We start from the raw sequence: 19,030 nt of genomic DNA, 5'->3' as shown, positions 1-19,030 counted from the left end.
CAGAGCATCATTTTAAAGATACCTCAGTATTTTTGAAAATATACACGAGTTTTCTGAAATCTTGGGTGACCACATTTCACAAGAATCCATTAGAAATAATTTTTTTCTCTCTACCCATTCATATGTATAACTTTCTAATCACCTGTGGTTAAGTGATTTGTGGGCTATTTGTTTAACCTAATGATTATTTCGTTTAGCTAAAGTTGGTCATCAGGAGCTGTTTTCTCATCCCTTCTTAAGTGACCGAAATTTTTGAAATATCTGATTAGCAGATGAGAGGCACCTTGCTTTTGTCTTAGTAAGAATGCTTTTTTGAAGAAAAGAAACTTATTTTTCTTGTGTACAGAGAACAAATTTGCCTACAGAAAAGGATCAAGTTAAACTGGAGTAACAATTCCATGAAAGCTAATCCAGTATAGATTCATCTTCCCATAACTGTCTGAAGCGGATGCAGAATTACAGAATACAATTGAATTGATTCCTGAAGCATTCTGTTTCTAAAGGAGAATAGTTGCTCTTTAAAGAACAACTTCTATTTCAGCACAAATATGCTAAAATGATCAGTTTTTCTAAAAAACTGTCCTGAAGATGCAACTACCAAATTCTCCCAGTACAAATGAACTACTCGAGGAACACAACCCTGACCAAATCTCCTGCCTGCCTGAGGTTTAAACTTGCACTATTCACTGCCTGAAGAAGAGCGCAGACTTGGCCTTTCCTAACCTGGGTTCTCCCCTTTTAAATAGCATGATCCATATGGAACATCTGCTTCCCCCTGTCTCTGAAATCTGGATCTTTGCTTATGTGGACATGGGTCCTGCAATAGCCTCCAAGATGGATTCAGACAAATACTATGATGCCTAAATTCAAAACATGGAGTGATTCAGCACCTTTACCATCATGAGCTGCCAGGCTCTGACTGCATAGGCAGTCAGTAGAGCACGTGAATCTGGCATCTGCAAGAGAGAGTTTGCATAAGGCCGCTTTGCTGATGTTTTGCTATATCATATAAAAAGGCTATTTTGTAATATTTTCCACCTTCTTATATATAGCCCAAATCACCTTCTTGTTCTCTTTCTTGTTACTGAGTTTAAGTTTCTGTGAAGCTTTCAAAAATCTAGTCTTTTTTTTCTGCTACTTTTGAAGGTATCTGCCATATGAAAGGGGAAACATGAGCTGTGGGTATTGGCCTGTGAACAGAGATGTGGTCATGGAAATACAACTCTCCATACTTACAAGTCTGACTAGTGAAAAGCCATATAAGTAGTGAAAAGGGTGGTGTGTGTATATATGTATGTCTGTCTGTGTATATGTATACATATAGATATACCGTATATTATACATACATACACTGTGTGTATATATATACATATATAAATAATTCAAATCCAATTTCTAGATTTGATGTTACTAAAATAGTCTCTGCAAATCTAAACACCAACACATATGTAAAGACTTGATGTCTGATTCTGCATTGCTGTGACCTTGTCACACATGGTCTTTATAATGTGGATCGCCTCATAAAACTAGACATTTTAAACATGCAGTCCCCAGTAAAATAGGCATTTATCACTCACGATAACATGGAGCTGTCTCAGGGTGTGTTCAAAAGACCCCCTGCAACTTACTGATAAAAAGCTTAACTCCATTTCAGGGCTTATCTGAAGAAGAAAGAGGTAGACTCTCATGAAATAACTGAATTTATTTTTTTTTCTAAGATGAAAAAGAGAGGGAGAGGGAAGGCAAAAAAATATCACTTTAAAACTTCAATGCAGCAGAACAAGTTTAACCCGTTGAGATTTTAAGTGAAGTTTTCTGCTTCATCAGGAAGAACCCTGTGGTGAAACATATGTCAGAAGAGAAGAAGATATGAGAAACTGGCCTCCTTTGCAGATGAGAAGATTAATTAAGAGGAAAATCACTTAGCCAGCTGTCTCATTGGTGAAACTACAAGTGCAAGGTACATCTGCAATAAGGGAGCAGCATAGTACAGGCAGTGCATTTGATTTCCATGCTAACACTGGAAGGTCAGGAATTGGGTCTGAATTAGATCATGCTGTCTCTTGGAGGAATGCAGGAGTACAGATCTTATTTGAGCTACACCTTACGAACTGCATGTCTGTTGTTATAAGGTTGCAGTATCATTACTTGATGTAGTTGAGTTATGGGTTACAAATAAATTACCCAGAGAAGACAGTCCTATTCTCCATTTGTGTTCATAAACTGTGAGCAAACCAAACCTGATTTCTCCAAGTGCCACTTTTCTTCATTTGCTAAGTAGCTTTTCAGAATGCTTAGCAGCTGGTGAATTTTTCATCAGCTCATTACTGGGGTAACACTGTCAAATTCATTTGACTTAGCAACTTAAATCTTTCAGAAATAACTAAAACACAGTCTGTCTGCTGTCCAAACACTTGCCCAGCTAAGATGTCAATGTATTCTTGTCACTGCAGCATCTGGGCGTCCCCCAGTTTTTCACGCATTTCCTATCACAACTTGGATGTGAAGCAAAAAAAAAAAGTAAGCAACGATCCTACTGGTATCAAATGCTGTGTTTAGAAGTTTTCTGATCTTTCTGTGGGAAACAAATAAGCTAGTTGCTAAATGACTTCTCAGCTATGTTTATTTCCTAAGCATGTATTACAAAATCAGGAAGTGGGAAGCAAAAAGCTGTTGCCCTAGTCGATCTACTGGAATTAATACTAATTCCTACCTCTTGGGTGCTATAAATGCCTTCCCATAGTCAAAATCTGCCTCTCCAATAGTGCCCCTGGAAAGCAGTCATTTCTCTCCTACCTGTAATCTGTCCTCTCTATGTAGTCTACCACCAGGCTTTGGAAGAAAGGTTGCCTGTACAGCACCTAGCACAATCAGATCCCTCTGTTGGCTTGCATTTCTGTATGCTATAGGAATACTAATCCCTCCCCAACAATAGAGACAGGCACTCACAGAGCAGACACACAAACAGACTTTCACTAGAGAATGCAGTCCCAAAAGCCTGTTTTACAAAAGGCTTTGCTGATTGGACTCAGTCATTTGAACAGTGATGGATTCAGGGTATATTCCACAAGAGCCTAGAAAGAAAGGTGCAGCAGTATCAGCAACGAGATGCAGACACTGCACAGTTCTGCAATACTAATAGGCTTAAGCACATAACCAGCCATAACCTGAATCTTTAAAATGTAATGTATAAATCATTGGCTTTTCTTTTTTTTTTTTTTTTTTTGTGAAAATCAGTGCCCAGAAATGCTGAGAACTGTGTACTTTAAAAAAGCAGACTCCTATTTGGGTGGATATCCCCCCCATTCTCTCCATCTTCGCAGTTTGCCAACATTTCCGCTGTTAATTACCGGAGTTTCAGGTGCATTCTGAGCCTTTCAATTTGCAGACTTTCACATCAACATCCCAGGCAACGAGGGTGTTGGGGAGAACCCTGGGGTATAAAGCCAAATTTTCCAATTCATATGCAGAGTGGTGGTAGACAAACATAGAAGCAGAAGCATTCAATTTTCATAAATGCTTCTGGGACACATTTTGAGATCCCTGTGCTAAAAATGAGAGGTTCTTATAATCTGTAGGTTTCCTTGCTTATAAATGCTCACAGGTTTACCAGTGAAGACCAAGATTTTCATAATCAATAGTGTCCACTTTTGTTTCTTAGTTACTGTCACAGACAAGCGCTTCTGTTGATTAAGGGCAATGAAATAAAATCTATTGCCAAGGCAGTGAATAACATGATTAAAAGTCTACAGGGGTCAGTTGTGGCTTTTCACAGATCCTGTGTGAAAGGTAAGTGGTATTGCTCCAGGAACATTTAAAGGACCAGTTTGCAGCCCCAAAATATGTGTCTTAATGAATTAAAGATACGGCAAGGCTGTTCTCCGAACCAGACTCACCATTCACAGCTGTAAGTCACTTTGCCTTTATCAGGGGCCACCTTTGCCAGGCTCTCAGCCTCTCTGGAAGGGACAGTCCACTCATACTTGACTCTTTTTGCCAGAAGCCCTAGCTGTCATTGTGGTAGGTGGAGAAGCTGGGCGCCATGGAGCCGAGACCGCCCGCTTGTGGGACAGAGGCAGCACCAGGATCTGCTCCCACTGAGCAGGGCAGGGCTTGCACCTGGACTACTGCTGAACTACAGCTGGCAATGCAGATGGAAAGCATGCAGCTCACAAGGCTTGCTTTGCTTCACCCTGTTCCTGACCCTCTTACTCTCTCTGCAGCTGAGGCATGGCCTGAGGTACAATCTTGCCTTCTGGTTTCCTTTTGGGCCAATTCTTGTACATAGCACAGACCACACTGCTTTCCCACCCACCCAGAAGGAAGACCTTACCTGCTGGAAGAGAAGCCTCCACAAACTGCTCTCCTTACCCACTAATTCCTTTGACAGCTGGCATTTGGAGTATAAGAGGCCCCAGATAAAGCATTCCCAGCATGCCAAGTACAGATTAAATCCTGTAAGGTGCACAGCACCTTCTCCAAGGGAATGAACACCTTTGACCCCCAAAGATGTCTTTGCATAGATCACTGCTTCCCCAGACTGAACCTTTGGCACAGTGATGTTTATCTATGAGTCCTTCACCTCATCTGAGCTGTCCATTGCCTTGGAACTGGGTCACTGCAGTCTAAAAGAGGGCAAAAGCTGCAGTCTGAACAGAGATTGCTAAACCTGTGCAATTCCTCAGATTTTGTAATGTCAGGCAGCTACTGCCTGTACATCTGAGCAGAGGTGGGAGGAAGCAAATGCATCACCAGAAGCTGATGCATTCAGAGATTATGCATTTAAAAATCAGGAAGTTTACATTCCTACTATCAGGGTAGGTCTCTTCTATGTCAGCAGCAGCAGCAGCAGAAGAGGGAAAAAAAAGAAACTGGAGATATTCACAGCATGATATTGTATTGAATCCCAGCCAACAAAACTGAAGGCCAACTCCATTTTTGGCTTTGGTAGCAGACTTCTTTACTTAGGTATCCCATTTTGTTCCAGCCACACACAAACGTCCATTAACTATGAATGATGGAGTAAATATACACACACTGCCTAACATCAGCAAGCTGAATTACTGGCTTGTCTGTCTCTCCATTGAGTATACAGAGAGCCCACTCAGAGCAACGGGATATCTGAGCCAGGTGTGGAAAATGCCCGAGGTTAGATGGTGTGGCATCCCCGCACAGAGGCAGAATACATTTGCAGGGTTCACAGAAACAGAAAATCTGAAACAGTAGTCTGCTCCCACCTGGATTGCCAGGATCATACTGTATTTACAGAATGAATAAAAATTCCTTATCAGCCACGAGTGAATACAAGGAGATAAGCAAAGAACACGAGCAATTAGGTAACTTAACACTGTTCAGTTTACATCAGTAGGCAGCTGCTTTGTGGTCTCACCTGCAGGTACTCAGCAAAGAATTAATATGTTCAGTATAGTCAAAGGTTTTTGCTGATTCTTTATGCATTTTCACACCCATTTCAAAGACTTTCACTATGGTTATGAAGCAAATTTGTTTTCCCAATTACTCTGCCTTTCTGGCAAACATCTGCTATCCATGCTGTGCACTGCCTGTTAACACACTGATCTTTCAATATCTTGTTTCTTGCAAAAATTTCTGGAATTTTAATATGAAATAATACCTATTTCCCCAAGACCTACCCCAAAACCTCATCCATTATAAAAACATAGCATCGAACTTGCATTATACAGGAATATGGTACTATCAGACTTCCCTCTAATATAATTCTGTTCTTAATCTGTAAATTTGATCCATGTAATTAAAAAAAAAATAAAAAGAGTCATACTGAAACAAAATACAGGAACGCCCTGTCTGAATCAGTAAGGGAAATTATGAGGGCAAATAAAGAATAGATAGTCACTATTTTTCAGTCAGAATACTTCTTGCTAGATTGCAAGCCATTTATTTTCACTGGCAATCATATGATCTTAAAACGATTCAAGCTGAGAATTGCTGTCTAGATTTTGGAAAAAAAACAAGAGAACCTGATGCATCAGCCTTTTTTCATTATGAACACACAAAAGGCCCCATGGGGTACTAACTCCTCATCCAGAACCACCCTAGGGCCTTCTGTGGGGTCCTCTGACAACCTGGGTCTGTCAGAGAGTGATTAGTAATGTTTTCAGGACTGTAGCACTGGTCCTGGGCTTGTCACCTGGCCAAGCCTGTCATTAAAGCTACAAGATTGGGTCTGGACCCTTGCTGATATTGCACAATGAGCAAAATGCAAAATGCACCTCAATGAGTCATGACCACCCTCCTGCACACACTTGGAGAACACCAATGGCAGTAATTTACTTAAGCTTTTCCAAACGCAAACTCTCAGAATCCTGAATTAGTCTGCATGTTTCTTTCCTATTAATAATAGAAAACCAGCTGTAATAGAAACAATAGAAAACAAGCTATAATATTCTAAACTGCTGAATAAAATAGAATAAAATTTAATATAAAGCTAGCACCTAATCTTTCTTGTTGGTTGGAAGTTGCAAAAAGGACTAAAGGGTAAATAGAAATTGCTGGTTGGGATTCCAGTGATGATGCTTACTGTGTCATTTCTGCTGGATCAGCCTGCCTCATTAGAGCTTGGGAAACATCATCAGTGCCAACATCCATATAGACCAAATATTCTTACAGCGATCTCTAGATCAAACCCTGAACCACAGGCAGCTCCCAGCAATGCCGTCTGTACTTTCTGCCTTCATTACTGATACCACAGTATGATAAACAATTCTGCTGTTGGCAGTTTGTTTATTAAAAATAATACAAACCTGCTGTCTTGAATTAAAGCAGGAAAGGTTTTACTAAAGACATAAAAGAGATATGGAGCTGCTATTGCAGCACCAAAAACACAGTTTTCCCCTTGACTTTTCTCAGCTTTTCAAATCAGAATCAACCCCCTCCCCCTCTGCTTTCTTTTTAATACTGTCCCAAAATGAACGCTACCCTGCTGCAGCTAAGCCTCTGTGCTCACTTGAATATTTGGGCCAAATTCTCTCTTTTCAAATTTACTAAAATATGCAGAGTTATGCCAGCAGCGGAGTTGCCCTCCTGTACTCTCTCTTGCTGAGAAACTAATTTGCTTGTCCTAAGCCCAAGTTTCTAAATTTCCAGGAGGAGAAACACATTGTAGCTTTAAATATAGACTGTCAGCTTGTGGCTTGCGTCTCATATTACACACAGACAGCTTGAGACTTAAACACAAGTTGGGCAGCACCATTAATATCTTAGAAAAGCGTCAGTACACTTTTGAAATGCTCTATATTTTCATTCCTGAAGGCGGGGGAGGGAAAAACATTCAAATGAAGCTTTTCTAAGCCAGGGTTTAGGCGGAAATGTTACTAACTTTGCTCGGTCCTATTCAGGAACCAGAGTTTGCAGAGCCCGTTTCAGTTCTTCATACACACGCTCACGCACAAACACAGAGAATAAAAAAAGGAAAACATTTTCACCACAACTTTTTTTCTTCAGGATTAGTCTCAGGTGTTCTTTTTTTCTTTTTTTTTCTTTTTTTTTTTTTGCATATGAGATGCATTAGACAGTCTTTTCCATAAGTGACAGACTGATAAATCCACTCTTATTATAAGGAGGAGGGGGGATAAGGGTACTCACGTGGTTGAGATGTCGTATTGTTTTGGTAACTCATAATTTACGCCTTTGAAAAATGCCTTATTTGTGTTGACAGCCTCTCTTCCCTGCTCAGAACTGACGGCGGGATTGAACAGAACAGCTGGAAGAGCCCAGGAAAATGCTCCTCTTGTTCGGGCTCTCCTTGCCTGGCTCCTGACCCCTTTACAACTGGAAAAGGAAACAGCACATGTGTCATTCTCTTTTGCCTGTGTAGCTCACATGAGCGGGGAGGGGCACCCATTTGCAGATAGCAGTAACTGTATTCAAGTTTTGCAAGTTGGATGTATTCCACCCCTTTGCTTTTACTAGCCAGCAACCAGTGGAAAGAAAACACTCTTTTCATTCTTAGCCAAATCTAGATGCACCTTTTAGATTCGCTTCCCAAACCCCTACCCACCACTGTTGATATTATTTCTTTTAAGTGCAAAACTTGCTGCTGACTCCCTTCCCAAAATGCCTATCATCAGTGTGTGAGACTGAAAGCTTTCAATTTTCATTGCCCAGCAGCATCCTTAACACTCACACTCTTACTGATTCTGTCCTTTTAACAGGTGAAAATTGCGCATGACATTTACTGGGTCAGAGTAGTTACGTCAGCTTATAGCATGAATCTACGCTGTGCTCAGAACAAGGAGGAACCCGTGGCTGCGGCAGCACAGGCAGAGGCGCAGGTAACTCCAGTCCTGGTGCTGACACAGGTGTCTTATGGCACCCTGGGCAAAGCATTTAATCTTTGCCTCAGTTTGCCATCTGTAGAATAAAGATGATACAACTGATTTCCTCCCAGTTTTGGTATTTTTATTTTAATCTGCAGGCAGGCATTTTTTATACGCAGGATATATTTATTGGTCTGCATGCTCTTCAGCAAGTTTTTCAGCCTGGACTAGGCTACCAGCTCCCTTGTTTACATTGCTACTATTTAAAGCTATCTATTTGGTTATCTGCATGCTATTCTGCAATCAGCAGTATGCAGTATTTGTGAGTGTGCATACACAGGGTAGGACTCCTAGGTCATACCAAACACACAAGTAATATATAGCTTTTGTATATACACAATATACTACAAAAATAAAAGTAATTTATAATGCATATACCTTAGACACTAAAAAGAGTGGACAAAGTTTCCATTTTCCTGGTCTCTGTGAGTCAAGATGAATTAACCGGCTGCCTGTGACAGCAAAAACACAGTAACCATCAGAATAGAAGTGGAAAAAAACAGAGCCATGAAATTCAGGCTGAGACTCATCCTGTTTTGCAAAACTGTCACAGGATATTTCTGTGAGATCATCTCAGTTACCTCTTACAAGAAATCAATGCTGTGAACTTGGTTCACAGTATTTATTTAAAGGCTATAGGGTGGAAAGAACAGTGACTTATTTACATGCCAACGACAAATAACAGCTTGTTTGTGAGCACGGATAAAGTTGACGACTTTGGTCAGCATTTTCCACACTCTGGGCTCATGGTAGAGAGCCCTGGAACATTTAGTGATAGACAGAGCAAAGCAAGTCACAAAACAAAGAGGGAAAAATAATAGCAAAAAACTCCTGACGTTGCTCCACTGGCTTCAACTCCATAGCGCAACACTGATTTACACCAGATAGCTTCTCTGTGAAAATACTGATGGGAATGTTATCTATTGCTTCTTCTATATTTGAAGCACAATGTGCACAGGTAAAATTGGGGCTTTCTGTCCTGGGACATGAGAACTGTTGTCATGCAGAGTTCTTACGTTGAAATCATTCATCATCCTGATCCCTGAGAAATTACAGAACTGCTGTCAAGAAAAGACTTCTCAGCTGCTGCAGCTGAACTGAAGGACAGAAGGTACTGATGCCTTCATTATGCTAGTGCCAGTGGTCTGGACCCTTCCCAGGTGTTTTGTGGCGGACTACTGAAAATGGCATACACGCACCCGAGTGGGCTGCCCTAAACTGAGCCCTGTTATCTCCTAGTACATCTGTGCAACACTTCCTGCATCTGCCTTCTTTGTTCGTATTAAGGCTACTCTCCTACCACCAAAATTCCTGGGAGAGTTATACCCAAGTTTACATAAGAGGATTCTGGCAGAACCAAGACCATGTGAAAAAGTCCTGTTTAGCACCTTGATATCTTCACTTTTCTTAGGACTTCTTTCTTTGCTTCAGTAGACTGGGATTCCCAGGAAATCAGAGAGCCATTTCCCAAGGCTGTTGCTTGCTGTCAAGCAGGCCATTAAAGGGACCCTCCCTGACCTTTCCCACTCATCATTAATAGGAAATATGTGAGGTTGAAAAGGGAAGCAAGTACGACAGCTCCACGCAGCCCAGAATGCTTCCGGAGGAGCCTGAGACTGGGGCACAAAACAATGAGCAGCCCAGTGCTCTCTGCCTGCCCCAACCCTCAGCTGGCCACCCCTAGGGGACCTGAGGCACCAAAGGCACCCAGAGCAAAAGATGGGAGTGGAGTGGTGGTGGGGAAAATATGTGATTAATCATTAATTTCCAGCTTGTCTGAACTCTATTGTAAACTTTAAATATGTTGCTTCTGGCAAAAAAGCCCCCCAAAAAGATGAAAGGGTGAAGATAACAGAAGGGTAGCTGAAAGCATTTTCTGTCTGTGGGCTGTGGCATTCATACAGGATCCACCGGATCTGTGGGATAACACAGGTATGCTGGGAAGTGTGTGTGTCAGCCATGTGGCTTTCATCAGCCAATTACTTCATCTTCTAGGGTCACCATGTTCCCACTAACCTACAGAAGAAGTATCAGTTTCCTGCCCTGGTGAATACTTTTGTATCTCCAACCTTTGAAGGCTCAGAGTGTTTTTCTGTGCAAGGAAACCAAAATTCCCTTTTTGACTCAGTAGTGTTTTCAGATGTGACAGTCCTTTCAGGTCCAAGAGTGTCACCTCGGGAGTGGGACGTCTTTTGCCTCTGATACTGCAATTTATCCTACTCCTCCTAAGCACAGCTATGTAATGAATTCATAGTCAGACCCACATGATTGCTCTCTTTGATACTAACTTGCTCCAAGATAAATGATATTTCACAGTCGTTCAGGCTTGGCAAGGCAATGCTGCGTGCTGCAGCTGTTGTTCCCAACAGGAAGGGAGGGTTTAGGCTGCACTCAAAGGAAAATAAATAAATAAGACAAAGGAAAAAGTCTCTCTTCAGGAAGTTATGCCTGACAGCAGTAGGGCATCGGATTATAAATCCCTGTCTTCACTGAATTTTCATGACAAAACATAATGCAAAATCTGTAATCTTAGCCTGCAAAGATTGTCTGATTGAAAAAGGCTGAGTGGAAAGCTCTCAGTAATATCCTTCGTTGTTCAGCCTACACAGCCTCCCAGCCTCAGTGAGGTTGTTTGGATCCACCACCCAGACTTTGAAGAGAGGATGTAGCAGTGGCTGAAGTGGTTATTGCCTGGTTGTGAGTTCAAGATAGGCCTCGTGCCTGTACTGATGGCCACATTTCTGGCGATGAGTCCCACCAGGCTGTGTGCCCTGGTCACCTGGTCAGCTGGTGTGAGAGATGGTATTGGCTTTCTTCTCTACTCTGCTGGCTACACACTTCAGGCTGTCTCAAACATTCCAGGCTGGTGAGCTATGTGTGTTTGGGATGGATCCCAAACTTTGAAGATCTTCTGCAGGTCAAGGAGACATATGGCCATGGTACAGCAGAAACTAGGCTGAATCCTGAAGGAGGGATACTTCATATGAGAGATGCTTCAGGAAAACATTTGGCTCTGGACACGCTGTGAAGTTCCATTTTCTACTGATTACCTTTCTCTCCATCTCTGGAAGGAATAATAGTCTATTTATTTGTTACCTTGTACTGTAGGCTCTCCCCCCTGACATCAGTCCTCTTGTTTCCTTCTTGTTTCCCATTTATTTTTGTGCTAAGAGGGTGGGGATTACTGGCCATAGATGACCCATCCCATGTATAAGTAAACTGAGGTCTGGAGAATGTCATGGAGAATGAAACCTTTGTGACCACGCAAAAGGGATGAAAGTAGACTTATTAACCAAGATGGACTATGATGCTAGTATAAGTGCTGTTTCATGTGGTGCCTATGCTGCCAGTGACCCTAAGTGCAACTAGCTTGTGAAATCCTTGGGGCACAGAGGAGGAATTTTCTGTCTGCAGCCATAACAGTAATTGTTACCGAACAAGTTCTTGACCCTTACACAAGGCCAAAAGAGAAGGATTTACTCTGGAGATAAGACATCAAATCTCCTTACTTTGTATCTCAGGGATATGTCTTTATTTTTACCACCCTTCTGACTTCTACTTGAACCTTTGGGATATATTTCTGTCCCTAGAACACAGTGTACCCCCCTGCTTTGCCTTATCTCACAACCATTTGCAGTTAAAGGATGTAGCGTTCCTGTTTGTGTTTACAGTGTGCCCACTTAGGCTGGTAGTTTATTTGGGGCAAGTTCTTTTTCATTTGTGTCTGTAAAGTATCTGTGTTCTCAGGGGAATCTCCAGTGTCACTGCAATACAAATCCTTCTCAAAACATGCCATCAGTCTGTGAAATGGAAATATAAGGAGACTCTACATCTTCTCTACAGCCCTGTGCTTGGTTTTTGTTGAGCTGTAGTTCATTTAATGACACCATGGAAGGAAAATGGGTAAGGTCAAGAGCTCAGTGGACAAAGTGTTGTTGATTCTCTGTGACAATCTATAATGTTTTCATGTCCCGCATTCAGACAGGATGCCTTAGAGCCACTGATTCCAGCCTCCTCTCCAATATAGTACCTTATACCACTGAAAAGCATCTGCTAGTACTCTAGATCAGTCAACAGGATGTTGGCATGCTGTTTGATAGTGCACATTTTGGACAGTGGTTACATAATCTGGGTAGAAGTGGAGGGGGTAAATTGTACTATTAGCTCTTACTGAGTTCAAGACATCTGAGAGCAGGCTTTGGTACATGGATTTATCATAACAAAGGAACTAAAAGATAAATAAAATAAAGCTCATCATGCTGAACTTTAAAACAAATAAAAGGGAAGACTCGCTCACACAAAACAGAATTAAACACTGGAAGGCATCATTCCTAGGGGATCTGGTGTAATTAGACCTTCAGTTTGACTGAAAACCATCATTGTCATTTACATAGTTGGAACTGTATTATATGTAGCAAAATTTCAATAAGTTGTTTTTTTCTAGGTCATTGCATAACTCCAAAATGGCCAGAAAACTGAAAGTCAACAGTCCTGATGCCTGTGGAGCCTGGCATGTTTTGTTACCCAAGTGTTAATTATCCTTTCACTGCCAGTTAAGTGCAGGTCAAAAGCCTCTCAAAACTTGCTTGTCCATCTCCTCAGTTCTCCTTTATAACATGAACTATGGGCTTGCCTCAGCCTGAGCTCTCTGGGGGGTTGGATCCTAAGCTCTCTTGTACTTTAGCAAGGGCTTCAACCTCTTTTCTACCATGGATGGATCAGGCTTAGATGGGACACATCCAAAGTTGAGCTCTTTCTAACCACAGTGTGAATGCTTTGGCTAAAGCAGTAGCAGGGATACATTGAACAAAGGTGTTGGATAAGTGTGTGTGGGTTTAAATCCATTCCTGAGTCTGCCTCCCATGTTGCAGCAACACGGTGCCAAACAGGCACAGTCAGATCAGCAGATGATATTTCATAAAATATAATAACACTGAGGTATTTGTGCTCATTTTTACCTTGCATGCATTATCCACTCCGGAGAAAAGGCATCAGATTAAGACTACTTTCTTCTACAATTGCAAGAGCAAAAAGCTCTTGCTTCTCTTCTCTTCTGTACTTCTGGTCAGTCCACAACTGTCAGTCTCTATGCAGGATCGCAGGCTAAATATACTCAAAGGTACTTATCCTACTGAACTAGTGCCATCCTGGCAATTTTTATAGGAACACTTTATAATAACTGTGCTAGATACCTTCCTCATCATATTGATGTTGTAACATACAACATCAACATTGTTACATTGTAACATATATTGTGTATATGTATGTGTATACATCATATATGCAACCTATAACATGTTTGGTTATCAGACTGCTTTCCATAGCTGTGGATTAACTATAAAAGCAGAGATAAAATCATAGAATCATAGAATGTCCTGAGTTGGAAGGGACCTACAAGGATTATCAAGTCCAACTCCTGTCCCTGCACAGGACAACCGCAAATTTACACCATATCTCTGAGGGCATTGTCCTCAGAGGTACTTCAGTGTACAGTTTAGTGTTTCAACCCACTATGTGAGCACAGAGCTGGCACGTGATAAAGGCATAGCTACACTGAATGAAACTAGGGAACCATGAGGATGTGTGTGATGACCCTGAGACCCTGTTGCATAACACTGCTCCTATCCTGGCTTTAAAAATAACTCCACAAAATTCCCACCCAAAGGGAGGCTTGAACTTTATTTTTCTCATGAGTCATGCGATTTCAGTTGGTTTTATTTTAAAACAACCTTAAACTTGCATAGTTTTTCCTTTCATTCTGCAACTTGTCTGAGCAATCATGAAGATGTTTGTGTTTACTGACTTAGTCAAGTTTCTTCCTTTGTTAAGTGATTAATTAAATAATTAGAAGATGTAGTCAGCAATCCTAATGGAGTTCATGAGAATCGCACCAATAACTCAGCACTGCAGTGGGAAGAAAGGGCTTACAAGCACAGATCTGGGTCCTGATCCCTGGCTGTAGTGTTTGCAAATCCTTAGGCTCTTGGAGACTGTTCCCAAAGGGGCAGGTGGTTACCATATCCTGCACGCAGGGCATCCCTTAGGACTACAAAGATGAAATTTTGAAGTTCCCAAAGCAATGAACACTTCTATGCTGGTAGTGTTGTTTTTGTGGTTTTGTTTTGTTTTGGTTTTTTTGTTTGTTTGTTTTGTGGTGTTTTTTTTTTTTATTAAATCTTATTCTGAACAATTTCTAATCAACAGACATAGGATCTGGGGAGCCTTGGCTAAAATCCTGGTGAAAACTTACAGCTTCAGTGTAGAAATATATTTTTCTTATCTTCTCACTGGTGTACTCTTGGGAAAAAGGCCATGTTTTTTGACCCCTGCCATATGAACACATGTGTCTTCCCAGTGCAGTCGTGTGACTGGATTTACTAACATCCTGCAGACAGTTCCTTCCATTGCTTTCAAAAGACTATTCACACAAATTAAGCAGATGAGAAAGTGACTGTAAAATCAGAGCTTCAGGGAGGACTCTCAAAGCCAAAAGCAAGCATTAGACACATGATTCCCCACTGTCTTTTAGCAAGACACAAGTGGGTGCCTTATTTTTCCTTTTAATTTTAAAGGAAATTCACCCACCCCTGCTTAATGGGTAGTTTCTAGCTCTCTCAGTAAAATATTTATCTCACTTAGGTGAGTTTCCTAAGCCACTGACAATAAATTTGTTTTACAAGCTTTGTACAGTAAGTGGGAGAGAAAGAGTTCCCAAACTGCAACTAAATGCACTGGATGTGGCTATCCTTGAGGTCCACTCTAAAATAGGATATGGTCTTAAAACCTGCTAATCTGCTGTTCCTTTTACTTGTGCTATGTAGATTTTTATACAAAAATGGATATAGCTCTCTGCTGTGATGGGAGTAAAACTTTAGAATGGTCTTTTCTAATAATAAATTGCCTGCTGATTTTTTTTTTTACTGCAGCAAAGGCAATTCAGCTGTATCTGATTGGCACAGCTTCAAGATTTTTGACATTCAGCAGGAGAATACACAGCTGCAAAAACCAAAACAAAGCAAAAAACTCTCAACTGCACATGCTGGAATGGCAAAAAGCCCAATTGCAACAGCTCACCAGACCCACTCATAACTAATTAGGCACTGGGACACACAAAGGATACTTTTGCTGGCTAAATTATACAATGAATTTTGTTTTGCTTTAATGCGGTGTCCAAATTCAGGCTCTGGATACGATGTCACAGACTTCCTTAAAAGTTATTTAAATGACATCTATGAGCATGGTTGAAAATTTTAGCTGTCAATTCTGCAACGCTCCCACAGATTAACTTTTTACTGTCCCTGTGTTTCTGTTGGACGTGGTAGGCATTCCACTGCAAGGAAAGGGTGAGATGAGGAAAGAGAATATGTAGGCATTACTCCTTTCTTGTAATGGGCTGCAAGCAAAGTCTACTGATACATACGTACTTCACTGTGAAATGTGCAATGCTTTATTTAGAGATCGTTTTCTTCCTTATTAAATCAAAGAGCTGCCTGGGAAGTTGTAAGTCATGACAACAAACATAACTGCAGGAAAAATATCTGAATAATGTAAACATATCTTTTCTCTACTAAGTAGATTAATATGAACTTTGACTTCTGAAGTCAGGCTGAAAGGAGATCTAGATTTGACAAGGAGAGTTCAGGAATGGAACTGGTTTAGATCAGGAAGTTTTGGGAAAGATCTAAGTTCAGAAATCTCTAGGATCACTGGATCTTGTCAGCTTCTTTCAAATACGGAAATAAGAGCTGGAGAGATTCTGTGTAGCACTGGTGCTACGCTGCTTATTCATCTCTAGGAGCTCAACCCTGTATTAGGAAAGCACTGAAGAATGTCCTTATGGCTACCTTTATTTAAGAAAATACAAAAAATGCTCTTAATTATAAGTACATGCTTATGTCTTCTTCCAAGTTGAAAGCATGCTTAAAGATTTTCCTGATTACTGAAAGCTTCCTATAAATATTTATATATGGACACTTCCTCTTACCACACCACCCACATTAAATTTCCTAATTATACTCAGACTCGACAGTGAGGCAGGCTACTGAAGAAGCTTTTTAAAGATAAGGGGTTAGTGTCATTTTATGTAACTTCAGTGATTGAGATATTAGTCACATAATTTATTCTAGTCTTCTGCATTCCTCTGGAGACAAAGAAGGAGATAGAGGTTTCCAGAAGGGGATTCATTCTATGGCTAAAATTAGGTGTGATGAACTACATCAAGACCAATAATTTTGTCTCCCCTCCAAGGAAAAAAACAAGCTGAGATCCAGACATAAAGGGTATTGCAGCATTTCTAGGAATATTTAAATTTGCTGTTTGTATTCTGGTACCATTTCATGCTCCTCAGAGAGGCCATTCCTCCTGTACTTGCCAAATACAAATAGAGAGAGTCCTTGCGTTTCCCATGTGAAAATGCTGGTATGCTTTGGAATACTGGGCAATCAAATCCTCATTTGCTAAGTGTAACTGATTATATGAACCGTGTAGCATGAATAAACACTCTGTGTTAATCAACGCTCTGTATCAATATTCCATCATTTGAAATTTCACCTGCCATCATCCTCTGTTGTTTTCTTTTCTTACCTTCAAGAAACAGTTGTCAGATATCCTCTGAAATGTCCTGCTTACAGTTTAAATAAACTTAAATAAAGTGTTTTTATTGTATATTTTACATAATGCCATAAAAGCTTTAATTGCTTGAAAAATACAGTAATTGCAGCCAAATAAATTTTGGCTTACTTTGTTTCTTTTAATATTGGTTAATTTTTTTTACATTAATTCAAATCCTGACCTTTTTCTGAAAACATCTTCTGTTTTCTAGTCACTATAGTGCTTGTTAATATTCACATCAGTGAGAATGGTTGCTCTCAGCTTTAATGTATTCAGAAATTTATGCAGCAATATTGTATTAGTACTGTTTTAGCAGATATTTAGAATACAACTTTAGATATGCTTCTTGATAGTGAGATGGAGGTATCCAAGGTCTAATAAAAGAGTAGAATTTTTTCAAATGAAGCAGGTAACTTCTAGAAAAGAGTAATTGCAAATACTTAATAAGTTATTCCTCTGTTTATTGGATATAAGACCATCTTCAATCAAGTTTAGAACTGGGAATAACCCCTAGGAAATTGATTTCACTACCTACCATTAAATAATATTTTTTTCTGTAGTACCTTCAAGGTTTTGGAATTTTGCTGCACTTAATAGCCTAAAATAATTAATCTTCAGGCTGTGAGATCACACATTTGATATCTGTACAAGTTTTGCTGTCTACTTTTTGTAGGTGCAGAAATAAAGGAGAGGAAGAAGTGCTTAAAGATATCTAGGGGATCTGGGCCCAATTCCCATGTAAATGTTCTAGCTTAGAGTATCTCGGCTAAAATATAAGAAGAAAAATAAAATGGTAGTGTCTTGCTGGTATCTGATCTCACTGAATAGAGTACCCAGATATCATCTATGTATAAAATCATTGTGGCTTATAGTGGTTATGACAGTGTTTTGTCCTCCTAAGGTATTCAAAATATGCAATTCACCTGAAAAAAATCAGAAACACCTCCACCAAATAATGTTTTTCTCTTGTGTTACTTTATACTTCTTTTGCTGCTAGTTCTGACCTGTTAATCATCCCATCTAACTTCTCCTAAATCATGGGTGATCCAGCACAACTACCCTGCTGTCAGTCCAGCCTGGTCATGGGGTATGTTTAACAGCTGCATCCAGTTAGCTGGGCTTCGAAACAAATTAGCTGTGCATGTATACGAACAATCTAACCCTGTTGTAGTCATATCAGTTAACATTTTTATGTTGTCCACTAAAGTCAACATTGACATTCAGTAGCAAATTGAATGGCCATGGGCAATACCTAGACATTAATTCCACACATAAACACACACACAAAAGTATTTATGTTTATAGTCAGCTTTTTAACAGTGTGAGGTCAGTGTCTTTCAAGTTTCGGAAGGTATGTGGGGAGATTCAGTAATTCTGTTCATGGATTTATCCTAATGGCAGAAGGAAGACTGAATGTTTCTAGCAATTCTCCATACTCTGCTAGTGAGCTGATATCACAAAATTGCAGTTTGCTGGCACAGAGCTAAAAATTATTTGGATTCCTCAGAGGAACAGAAGATCACCTACAATGTACTGGCAGAACAGGTTGGAAGTATTGAGTTTTTCAATCACTGGGAAAAAAGAATTTAAAAGCATCCTGTACTGCAAATATTATCTAGAAAGAGAAACACATCTATAATATTGAGATATGAAGGGCTTTTCTCCATCTAGAAGTCACAATAGTTTAACCTAAATCAGGTAAATATCTTACATAATTTACAATCTGAAATTTAAAATGTGGACAAATCTGTCAGATTGAAAATTATATCAACATAGTCTCTTCTTGTAAAATGTACACAAACACAATGAGAAGTCACTGTGTGTCCACTTCACTCTTAACTGATGTGTTTGCCACAGATAGACAGTGATAACTCCTGACTCTTTTTTTTACCTCTTGGTTCTGCTGAGAAGTTATCCTCCACTGGGGTCATGGCATAGCGCTGTGCTTAGAGCTCATTGTGGACAAGTGAGATGACTGATTTCATGGTCCCAGGGTGAAGAACCCTTAGTAGCACTCTGGGTTTCTGGGTAGCACCCTGGCTGCTAAATAATTTAGGTTCTTCGTT

The 19,030-nt window shown here is 40.2% G+C and overlaps 1 protein-coding gene across 1 annotated transcript in view; it reads right to left on the bottom strand.

Annotated features, from left to right (window-relative positions):
• Nucleotides 1–7,842, bottom strand: part of GYPC (glycophorin C (Gerbich blood group)) — a 35,938-nt gene extending 28,096 nt beyond the window's left edge. The window contains exon 1 of the mRNA XM_064451281.1: nt 7,621–7,842. The gene's annotated coding sequence lies outside the window, so the exon portion shown is untranslated. The remainder of the gene's footprint in view (nt 1–7,620) is intronic.
• Nucleotides 7,843–19,030: the final 11,188 nt, after the last annotated feature.

Source organism: Phalacrocorax carbo, chromosome 5 (assembly GCF_963921805.1).
Source record: "Phalacrocorax carbo chromosome 5, bPhaCar2.1, whole genome shotgun sequence".
Lineage (NCBI taxonomy): Eukaryota > Metazoa > Chordata > Aves > Suliformes > Phalacrocoracidae > Phalacrocorax > Phalacrocorax carbo.
The sequence above is the reverse complement of the archived record's forward strand: the minus strand, read 5'-3'. Positions and strand labels throughout refer to the sequence as shown.